The 12,057-nt window shown below is 44.2% G+C and overlaps 1 non-coding gene across 1 annotated transcript; it reads left to right on the forward strand.

Annotated features, from left to right (window-relative positions):
- The first annotated feature begins 10,468 nt into the window (after positions 1 to 10,468).
- TRNAA-UGC (transfer RNA alanine (anticodon UGC)) lies at positions 10,469 to 10,540 on the forward strand. The gene has a single exon. It is a non-coding gene; the product is annotated as a tRNA-Ala (tRNA).
- Positions 10,541 to 12,057: the final 1,517 nt, after the last annotated feature.

The raw sequence follows: 12,057 nt of genomic DNA on the forward strand, positions 1-12,057 counted from the left end.
TCTCCTCACCTCCCACCCTTTGTGTCTCTTGAGACACATACGGAAGGTATGTAGCTGGATTTAAGGTGTTACATCGTTTGATGGTGATGTTTGAGGGTGCCATCAGGGCTAGTTCCCATTTTGTGAATCTAGCTGAAGAAACATGTCTGGTTTGGGCTGAATTTAACAGAGCTGATACAGCATGGGGTGTATAGATGGTTGAATTATGACCTAATACTACATCTTCGCTCTTACTTACTAAAAGGGCCGTTGCTGCTACACTTCTGAGACATGTTGGGAGTGACCTTGCCACATTGTCTAATTGTGCACTGTAGTATGCTACCGGTCTGCTAGCGTCACCATGTTTCTGTGCGAGGACACCTGCTGCACAGCCATCAGCTTCTGTACAAAATAGCTCAAAAGGCTTTTCATAATCAGGTATTCCCAATGCAGGTGCTTTTGTCAGACTATCTTTAAGGTTAAAGAACGCTTGCTCTGACTCTTCTGTGTGTACAACACGCTCTGGTTTTGAGGAAGAGACTAGCTCCTGCAATGGTAATGCCAGAATAGAAAAACCTGGGATCCAGGACCTACAGTATCCACACATCCCCAAGAAAGTACGAATTTGCTTCTGGCTCTGCGGCAGGGTCATGTGTTGTATGGCCTCAATTCTGTCGGTTGTCAGGTGTCTTAGCCCCTTAGTGAGGCAGTGTCCTAAGTATTTGACCTTAGTCTGACATGGCTGTAATTTATCCTTTGCCACCTTGTGCCCTGTTTGTGAAAGATGAAGCAACAACAATTTAGTATCATGCAAACATGACATAAAAGAATCAGAGCACAGCAACAAATCGTCCACATATTGAATTAGAACAGACCCATTGTGGGGTTGAAAGGATTGCAAACAGTCATGTAAGGCTTGGGAGAAAATACTGGGGCTGTCAATGAACCCCTGGGGTAGTCTGGTCCATGTGTATTGCACTCCCCTGTAGGAGAATGCAAAAAGGTATTGGCAGTCAGGGTGAAGAGCGACTGAGAAGAAAGCAGAACATAGATCAATGACAGTAAAATGACTGGCAGACGGTGGAATCTGCATGAGGATGACAGCTGGATTCGGCACTACGGGAAATTGGCTCTCAACAACTTTGTTAATTCCCCTTAAGTCCTGGACTAATCTATAGCCCCTCCACCCACTCTTCTTCACAGGGAAAATGGGACTATTTGCTGTACTGGCTGTACGAATTAAAATCCCTTGTTGTAACAGCCTCTCAATAACAGGATATACCCCTAGTTCCACCTCTGGTTTTAATGGATACTGTGGGATTTTTGGAGCTAGCCTACCACTTTTTAGATTGACCATGACAGGGGCTATGTTTGCCATCAGTCCAGTGTCCTGTCCATCTCTGGTCCATAGGGAACCTGGTATTCCCAGCAACATCCCCTTTACTTGAGATGGACTTTGTTCTATAACAGTAGAGTGTAACATTAACCTTTGAGGGGTGTCCAATATATCCTGTACCTCATGTGCGACCTTCTCCGGCATATCTAAGAACACACCATCAGAAGTACAGTATATGACACATCCCATTTTACATAACAAGTCTCTCCCTAGCAAGTTAGTAGGGGCCGCTGCAGCCAAGAGAAACGAATGCTTAGTATGCAGAGGCCCGATAGTAACTTCGGCGGGTTTAGTTAGAGGATAATGTAACACTTTTCCCGTTACCCCATAGCTGGAATAGTTTTACTGGTCACCTGTAGGTTGAAAGGAGAGGTTATCACAGATCGGGCCGCCCCTGTATCTACAAGAAAAGTTTGTTTCCTACCAGCTATGTCAACTATCATTGTTGGTTCTTCACTCTGACTCTCAGTTAACCTCACTGGCTGTAGACTACAGGTATGACCTGACCCCTAGCGCTGACTATTGATTTCCCGCGCAGCATTTGCTGCCGTAATATGCGCGGGTAGATGTGAGTCTTCTAGTCTATGTGAATCCCTCCTTGGAGGATATCTATGTGACCCACCTCTCTGTGTATTGAGTCTTTCCTTTTTACACTCTCTAGCGTAATGTCCTTCCTCGTTACAGTTGAAACACCTGATCACTTTAGGTTTCCTATTATATGGGTTGTATGCTGGTGGTCGTGTATGCACCTTTTCTAGAGCCTGTATACTTACCATCATTAACCTATCACTTTTCTCCTCCCTTTTTCTAAAAAGGTTTTTGTCATGCTCCACAGCAGACTCCCTAAGAGAGTCTACCGTGACGCCTCTCCAATTAGGTAATGTGGTTTGTACTCTCGTCTTTAAATTTTCTCTAAGGCCATCCATCAGTACTCCTACAGCTACCTCTCTGTGATGTGGGTCCTCACTTATGTTGGATATCCCAGTAAATCGTGCGATCGCTGTTATAGCTCTAGCAAAGTAATCTGAGGCAGTTTCACTATCCTTTTGTTTAATGGTGAAAATCTTACTCCAATTTACTACTACTGGAAAACAGATGGCTAAGTGTTTGACAATTTGTTCTATATTCCATTGGTTAATCTCATCAGTCAAGGTTTCATCTTCCTCCAACAAACAATCTTCAATAAATTTTTGTATGTTAGTATTGTGAGGAAGACACGCCCTCAACACTACCCGCCAATCCTTACTGGTTGGTTCGTGAGCATTTCCTAAATCTTTAACAAATTTCTGACATTTAGCTAACTCTTTTCTAGGATCTGGGAATTCAGTCATAATGGAACGTAATTCTGATCTAGTCCAGGGACAATGCATTGTAACATTTCTTAAAGGAACTACACCATCCTTATCCGGTTTCCCATTGGGAACTGATATTGTGCGGACCGGGAACGCACCCTCTGGTGCACTGACTTCAGGAGACACTACAGGATTTACTGGTCCTAGATTTAGAACGCTTTCACTCCTAGTGATCACGCTACTCTCACCTATCTCAGCCATTTTCTCATACTTGCGCTGAGCCTCTAGTACACTAACGGCATGGGCAATGGCCGAAATCACAGTGGGTTCATCTTCACTTTCAGATACACTTGATTTAAACTGGTTTAAAACAGGATACAACTTAGCAATTTTCCTATTTTCAGTTTTAACAACGGCTGTACTTACCCCTCCCGCCACACAAGGTGGCGGGGGTGCGCTTGCGCTGAGTTCGCAACGGGTACATCCGCCTTGTGCGCGCTTTTCGTCACGCCTACTTCCGGTTTGCATTCGCTGCTCTGCCACGTGTTACTTTCCATTTGCCACAATTTTAAACAATCATTATGTTTATTCCTCACTTTCGTTGAGGTAATCAACCATACTTTATCTTTTACGGTATTTAGTACCTCTGCATTAAGACTTCCTATTGTTGGGAAAGGCCTATCACAAGTTTTGGTCATCTTGACCCACGTGTCACAATACACAGTTGCGTATGCACCATATTTCTTACACATGAGAAACTTCGCTGAACCAATAGGGCCTTCCTTAGGCAGTACACTGACCTTCTCTAGCGTATGCTTAGCACCCATGTTGAACAATATACCTTCTAGCCGGAACACAGACACACCGCAATGCTCTGTTCCTTCCGGCCAAATGTGAAACACAGACACACCGCAATGCTCTGTTCTTTCCACCTAATAATTTCAACTCTGTTGCTATACTCACCGCTAGAGATCTATAATACTCGGTGAACGTATTTCCTTTAGCCGCGTTCACTCGCTTTTCTCGCCCCTGGCGAGGATCCCTAATACAGAAATATCACTGTGGGCCCCAAGGGCTATCAGCTCCTCGATACCCTGGCTCAACCACAAAAATATGCTGAGTTTATTATCGCTGGGAGCGCAAGTTAATACAATCAACCTGCCTTTCCAGTATAATTCCTCCTAGCTGCTTCACCAATTCGCACTAACGGTGCGATCGGATCGCACTGCCTACCAATACTAATTATTAGCAAACCTTGCGATCTATTGGTAGCGCTTTGCGAAAACCCGGTTTTCGCATTCGGTATACCTGCCCTGTATACCGTCCTTCAGTTGGGCAATCCGCCTCGTCAGACAGCAACTGAGCACAATCCACAACAAAACAGTGTATCTACGTTACAACATCACACACTATACACCTTTTCTGCGCAGAAAATCAAAAGTTCCCAACAACAGTAATAATATCTCAGAGGCTTTCACAAGTAATTATACTATACATGTACAATAACTATCAAAACGATTGTTTAACCACGTGGCAAGTCTACCGGAAGTTCACGCACGCACAGCAGGAAATACACATACGCTAAGCAATGCAATACAGTTAAAACGCACAATGACAGAAAAAAGAAACAGTTTTCTCTTTTGTCCCTAGGTTCTAGTTAGCGTGCCCTAGATAATGCAAAACGGACATTCGGTTTCACAACACAGAGTAAAATTCAGGTTTTGAACACAATGCGTTCTTACCCGTTTATGACGCGTCTCCACCCTTTGTTGAGGAACCGAAATCCGTTGGTCTTGCGTATCATCGGCAACGAAACCTCCAAAGCTCACGAGCCCCCAAATTGTTATGTGCGTATTGTCGCTAACCAATAACGATTGTCGAACCTCGATTTGTGTTTCCAAAGCACAAAGATTTATTCGCAATAAGTGGAATAATATGCTCAAGCGAAGTAATAGTAAATACAGCCGTTACTTATGGCAGGCGCTCTGGATCCAGTGCAGTCATTCAATCCTGAAGTCTGGGGACAAGATGTCTGCACTCTGGATCACAAGCTGCTGCTTATATACACAATCAAATACAGTAATACAATGAAGATGGTATAGCTTGCATCTATTGGTCCGGGTCTCAGGAATGTCCAAGGGGTCGTCAATCATTGGCTGGTTCATCCTAAGGAATCCAAAGGAGGGGGTCATCTCTGCAGGGGGTATGCTCTGCTCTTCCCGCCAGGATTCCTTAGTCTTAAGTAGTTCATAATTCCCTATCATTCATAACTTGCGTATGCACTCTGCGATTCCCTCGCAGAGTGAACCAAACAGTAGGATATGTAACAACGTTCATTATGATACCACTCATGAGGTATTCCTTTAACCCGTTCCGTGTATTTCACTAATATGCATGTAACTCTGATATAACATATAAATACTACTATATTTCGACATAACTGAACGTGTTGCAACTACCATTAATGTGTACTATTTTATAAGTATGCGTGTTTGTGCGAATGTATGGTAAAAGACCAATTACTGTTGCTGCCACGTGCAGTGGATGCGTACGCCCTTTTACGCCGCAGCGTGCCCTTGTACGTCATAGCGTACCGTACGCATCTTTTCAGACAAAGACAACCAGGTTTGTTAGACTTTAATTGAAATGACTTTATCCAATTTGCTGACTTCGACATTTAGAATAAATTCAATCCCATCTATAAGAAACCTCTTTAGACCTTCCAAACACCCACTTCCAGAAAGGGCCTTATTTACAGCCTCTATTCCCTTGCCGTGGTCAATAATTGTATACAGTGAACTCACATCTACTGTCATGAAATAACTATCACTGCTCCAAGTAGGTCCCTTAATTTCCTAAGAATATCTGTCATATCTCTTAGGTAGGCCTTATTTTCACTATCAGCTGTAAATGGTGGTCAATAAACATGAACAAATTGGGCATAAGGGAATTGGTCCCTGATATTATACGTCTTCCTGGGGGCTTTGTTTGATCTTTATGAATCTTGGGTAATATATAAATCACTGGTACAGTGGGATTAACAACCATGAGAAACTCTAACTCATTTTGAGTTATATTTAATAAGATATTTAGTTTCCCCCTTATCCTCTTGATGGGGTCCCCTTTTAATTTTCTATAAATCTTCCGATCATTTAATTGTCCGTAACCTCATCAATGTAATCCTTTTTATCCAAGATAACTATAGCTCCACCTTTATCGGCGGGCTTGATCACTGTATTCCTATTTTCACCTAAAGTTTTCAATGAGTCCCTTTGTTTTTTTTTATATATTCTGATACTTTGTATTTTGGGGGTCTTATATTTTCAATCTCATTCATGTCTAACTTTACAAATGTCTCAATGAAATTGCCCCTCACATATGTAGGATTAAAGGTAGATTTATCTTAAAGATCTTATCAGGGTCTTCTTGTTGCTGTTGTTTTGTAGAGCCAAAAAAATTCTTAAGGGATAACTTTCTCAAAATTTTTTGCACATCTACAAAGATTTCAAAAGTATCAATTTGATTAGTGGAAGAAAATTTCAGTCCTTTTTCCAAAAGTGTTGTTTCTTCCGCAGTTAAATTATACTGACTCAAATTAAAAATCTTTATACTCTCTTTGTTACTTTATGTACATGTTTTATTCATATTTTTCTTGTTATTTACGTTATGTACCCGAAAGGGCAATATCCTACGTAACCCTCAAGGCCAGCAGTCAGTATTAGGCTATATCATTGAATTCCATCAGTGGATGGGGGACACTGATTGGAATGTCGCAGCCAAATGGCATCAATATCACAAGGGAGTTAATGATGAAATTAAAGACGACTCTGCCCATATAGTTTCTCCTCAAGGCTTAGAGAGATTCATAGATAAATATCTGACTATTAACTTCACTGTATACTTCACTGTATGGAACGTTCAGGTAACAGTTTTCAAAGTCGGTCACTGGTGAAGCAAGTAGATGAACATAGACTAGTCAGATGGTCCAGGGTCAAGAGCCAGGTGGGAACATGGTACCAAAAGACAGAAGAAGCCAAGGGTCAAGAGCCATGCAATAGGTGTCTATAGAATCAGGATCCTTGAGAGAAGTCAAATGCCAAGCCAAAGTCACAACCAAAGAATCAATCCAAGTCCGGGAACAGGAGAGGGGAACTGGACACAAGAACAGGGGAACAATTGCTAATGGTGCCAGAGCCTCCCTTAAATAGTGGGTTTAACTGATCCCTTGGTGGTCATTGATGTCATTGACCGGCGACACAAATAGTGAACCTTGTAGCGTTGGTAAGCGACGGTGCCTGACAGATTTACTGTCTGCTCAAATTCAGCAAAGTTGATTGGACAGCGCTCCACAGTACTGATGGACAATGACCCGTGTCATGAATGCCCAGCCTGTGTTATGAATCCCAGTGTATTCACGAAGAGCAACAGAAGTGTAAAGCAAAGTGTCTTTATTCAGGTAAATACACAAACAAAGATTACTCAGATCCACTGATAAGAACAGGTTCCTAAGGAGACTGTATAGTAAAAATGGCAGGAACAGGTATTATAAGTTTTACCCCAGTCCAGAAGGCACAAGGCTGTCCAGGAAAGCAGACAGAGTCCAGGGATAAAGCAGGGATCAGACAAACTAATCCAAATAGCCAGGCAGAGATCAAGCAAATTAACGAGGTCCAGAAGTCTGTCCAAAAGGTCAGGGCAACAGGCAAAACAGCGTGGTCCAAGGTACAGGCAAACGATTTGGGGTCTCAGGCAAGCAGGCAAGGTTCAAGGTACAGGCAGGGGTCATACACAGAAGTTCAGTCCAGCAGGTATATACTAAATAGCACAGGAGCAGGTTAGCAGCAGCCAGGAACAAACGGATGAACTGCACAGAGCACAGCTAGAGGTAGGTACTTAAAGCAGTGCGGCAGGTGCAGTTCTGATCAGGCATAATGCAAGGAGATTAACTCCTTCAGGCAAATAGAAGAGTTCAGGAACAGAACAGCAGCACCTCTGGTGGTATGAGGCACTGCTGCTTGGTACAAACCACAGAGTTGTAACATAGCCCCCCCTTTAAGGAGCGGATTCCAAACGCTCCATACAAGCTCCCTTCAGGTCTTCCTCCTCTTCTTTTTCTTTTTATGGGATCTTGCTGAAGATCCAATTGGGCTCTTCTCCAAAGGAGTACAGAGAAGACCCAATTCCTCAAAAGCAAAAGAAGAATTGACAAGTTCGTCCACTAAGTCTCTTGTATCTTCAACGAATTCACTTTCAGAGTCTGAGTCCCAGCAAGGGTCGGGATAGGACCTTTTATTCTATTAGAAGATCCCCAAAAAGCCAGTCACCAAGGTTGATGCTTGTTGAGACTGAGGTGGCATAGAGAGACCCCGATCAGGTGACTTTACTGGAGGTGGAAAATATTTCTGACAGACTGCATTTAAAAAGTCCATGGTGTTGTGGGTAATGGGATCATCAGATTTAAGAAGGGAAAAAGCCCAAGTCTGCGGCTCCCCTCTGAAATTCATGATAATCATACCAACTTGGTTAAATTGGTCAGAGAAATACACTGGAAATTCTTCAAATTGCTTCATACAAACTTGAAGGACTAAAGAAAATTGTTTCAGGTCTCCGTCAAAGAAGACTGGAGGAGGGTCTGAAGATTCAGAAGAAGCTTTTGGGCATTCAGGCTCAATAGCAGACTCTGAAGAGTTCCCAGCTTGTGAAGCAGTCTCTGGAGAGTCCTCGGCTGGGACAGTAGAGCAGGAGTCCCCGGCTGGGACGGCAGAGCAGGAATCCCCGTCTGGGACGGCAGAGCAGGAGTCCCCGGCTGGGACGGTAAGTTGGGCACACTTAACGGGAAGCCCGGACTGGGTACAGCACTCTGACTGGATAGCACTGTGAGATGCCCCAGAGCAGACAGCACTGTGAGATGCCTCAGAGCAGACAGCACTGTGAGATGGCTCAGAGCAGACAGCACTGTGAGATGCCTCAGAGCAGACAGCACTGTGAGATGCCTCAGAGCAGACAGCACTGTTAGATGCCTCAGAGCAGACGGCACTGTGAGATGCCTCAGAGCAGATGGCACTGTGAGATGCCTCAGAGCAGACAGCACTGTGAGATGCCTCAGAGCAGACAGCACTGTGAGATGCCTCAGAGCAGACGGCACTGTGAGATGCCTCAGAGCAGACAGCACTAAGTGGCAACTCAGGCTGAACCGCATAGAGTGGCAACTCGGGCTGAACAGCCGGACAGGCAACTCGGGCTGAACAGCATGGACAGGCAAATCGGGAGGGGACTGGAGGGACAGGGCCCTCTCTGGAACGGGCTGGAAGGGCAGTGCCCTCTCTGGAGCAGACTGTAAGGGCAGCGCCCCCTCTGGAGCAGACTGTAAAGGCAGCGCCCCCTCTGGAGCAGACTGTAAGGGCAGCGCCCCCTCTGGAGCAGACTGTAAGGGCAGTGCCCCCTCTGGAGCAGACTGTAAGGGCAGCGCCTTCTCTGGAGCAGACTGTAAAGGCAGCGCCCCCTCTGGAGCAGACTGTAAGGGCAGCGCCCCCTCTGGAGCAGACTGTAAGGGCAGTGCCCTCTCTGGAGCAGACTGTAAGGGCAGCGCCCCCTCTGGGGCTGAAGACTTGGGAGTAGAGGCAGCGGCTGAAGATTCGGCAGCAGAGGCAGCGGCTGAAGATTCGGGAGCAGAGGCAGCGGCTGAAGACTCGGGAGTAGAGGCAGCGGCTGAAGACTCAGGAGTAGAGGCAGCGGCTGAAGACTCGGGAGTAGAGGAAGCGGCTGAAGACTCAGGAGTAGAGGCAACGGCTGGAGACTCGGGAGTAGAGGCAGCGGACTCAGGACCGGATACAGCGGACTCAGGACCGGACACAGTGGCCTCAGGACCGGACACAGCAGACTCAGGGCCGGACACAGCGGCAGGAGACTCCAGTAATTCCACCACCGTCTGCACCTACACTGATATTAGAGTCAAAACAGGGCTTCACTGCACATATGCAGAGCCTTGCATATGTTCAAAGAAGCAGAGGGGACTGCGGGAGGACTGACTGTATCCCAAATTTGCCCTAGGGCCCAGCGATGTTGTGTTATGCTTCTGCTGTTAGTATCTTTAAGTTTATGTATCTTTATAGTTGCCCCACTGCAAGGATTTTAGCTGCAGTGATAAGCCCTACAAATTTTTTGGAGGAAGCGAAGAGAGAGTGGTGCCCTCTTCAGTATGCGATTAAGCCTCTGCAACTATGCTAGGAAACATGATACCTGTATCATAGATAATACAGAAGATAGGAAAGCAGCCGCAATGTAGGCCATGTTTTCTGGTTTTCGGCTACTGCTTGTAGCGAACTCTGAATACTCTCTTGAAGCAATTGTGGGTCCCAAACTTTGGCTCTTCTCTGTGTTCTAGATGTAACTTATCTAAAATTAATTAAATTAGTTATTACTGTTTGTTGGAGAGTTTAATCAAGGTATATGTGAAAAATTTGAAATTACATTAATTTAAAAGCCAGTTAAGTACCTAGTATTTTAATTCCATCTGACCTTAAGCTATTATATAATATATAATAAAAATTAAACATGATTTGTCTTAATGTCAAAATCTGCCTGTGGCAGGAAGATTCTACCAGTCTAAAATATTTTATTTTACCAATGTTAATATATTTTTTGTTAACCTTAAAGATGCCGCCCTCATTCATACACAAGTTTCTCAAGGTCTTATAATTTTGAGCTTTCTGGCTTTTCAAATAAATAAACTGCAATGCAAAGAAGGTCAAGAATAGTTGGGAAAATCAAATATCAGAGGGGTATATCAAATATCATACTAGGGGATGTTGCTCAGTGGTAGAGCGCATGCTTTGCATGTATGAGGCCCTGGGTTCAATCCCCGGTATCCCCAGTTTTATGGTTAGCAGTGGTTAGCACTTTCGCCTTACAGCACTGGGGTCATGAGTTCAATTCCCGACCATGAAGGCATCTGTGTGGAGCTTGTATGTTCTCCCCATGTTTGCGTGAGTTTCCTCCAGGTGCTCCAGTTTCCTCCCACACTTCAAAAACATCATGGTAGGTTAATTAGCTGGTAACAAATTGACCCTAGTGTGTGTGTTAGGGAATTTGGACTGTAAGCCCCCAATGAGTTCTCTCATCAGACTGTTTAATTTATCTTGTCTTTTACACTCAGTGGCCACTTTATTAGGTACGCCTTTCTTGATCAGCAGTTTCTGAAATTCTCAAACTATCTGTCTGTCTGGCACCAATAATCATTTCACAGTCACTTAGATCCCATTTCTTCCCATTCTGGTGTTAGGTCTCAACAACAACTGAACCTTTTGACCATGTCTGTATGGTTTTATGCATTGTGTTGATGCTACATGATTGGTTGAATATAGTGACTACTGAGTGTATACTATAAAAATCGGTGTTTAATGTCTCCTGACCTGTTGAGGTCAGTTTATGAAGAGGAAAATGTGCATTTTGTTCTTCTTTTCAAAAAAAAAAAAAAAAGATTTCTCAGAAGAGGAAGTAACATTGGTCCTTAAATCTCAGTAGAGCTCCAAGGCCCCAGGCCTGGATGGATTTATGATGTCATATTAGAAGGCCTTTTCCAAAGAGTTAGTGCCTCAGCTGACCTTGATGTATAGTCACATAATGCAAGGAGGGAAGTTCCATGACAAAACTATCCGCTCCACCATAGTTGTAATCCTAAAACCGAACAAGGACCCGATGTGTTGCGCTAATTATCGTCCAATCTCGCTTCTCAATGCGGATATAAAATTATTTGCCAAGGTATTAGGTACTCGCTTAAACACTTACCTGACGTATTTAATTTTGCCCGACCAGGTAGGCTTTGTTCCCACCAGGCAAGCCCTACACAATACAAGGCGGACCATAGCTATTATCGCACACATCAATAAAAGTAAAATACACTCGATCATCCTGGCCCTAGACGCAGAGAAGGCCTTTGAAAGGTTTTTGTGGTCCTTCATGTTCCTGTCAGGATCTGCCTGCAAGCCCTATGCATTGCATGCTGCTTTGCCTGGCAGCTTCTGCCTTTTGGACTTTATTATTGTTATATTGTGGCAGTACCTCTATTTACCAGAGGTGCTGCTATTGTGCTCCTTGTTTGTACTAGGGGTTAACCTGCTCATTAATTATTCCTTGCACCTGGGTGTGTCCCTTCTTATACCTGTCACTCCCAGCATACCTTGCTGGTTATTGTTGTTACATGCTGTTGGTGCATCCTTTTTGCTGTGCTTCTGGGTTATTTGCTGCTTGGGATCTCTCCATACCTCCTGCTTACCTGCATCATCCATGCACCTGGTATTTACTTCTGTATTTCCCTGCAAGCGCATTATTACACCTGGTTTGTACTCCTCAGCAAATAAACATTGTGTGTTTTCAACATATTCGTGGCTC

This window comes from Mixophyes fleayi, chromosome 2 (genome assembly GCF_038048845.1).
Source record: "Mixophyes fleayi isolate aMixFle1 chromosome 2, aMixFle1.hap1, whole genome shotgun sequence".
NCBI lineage: Eukaryota > Metazoa > Chordata > Amphibia > Anura > Limnodynastidae > Mixophyes > Mixophyes fleayi.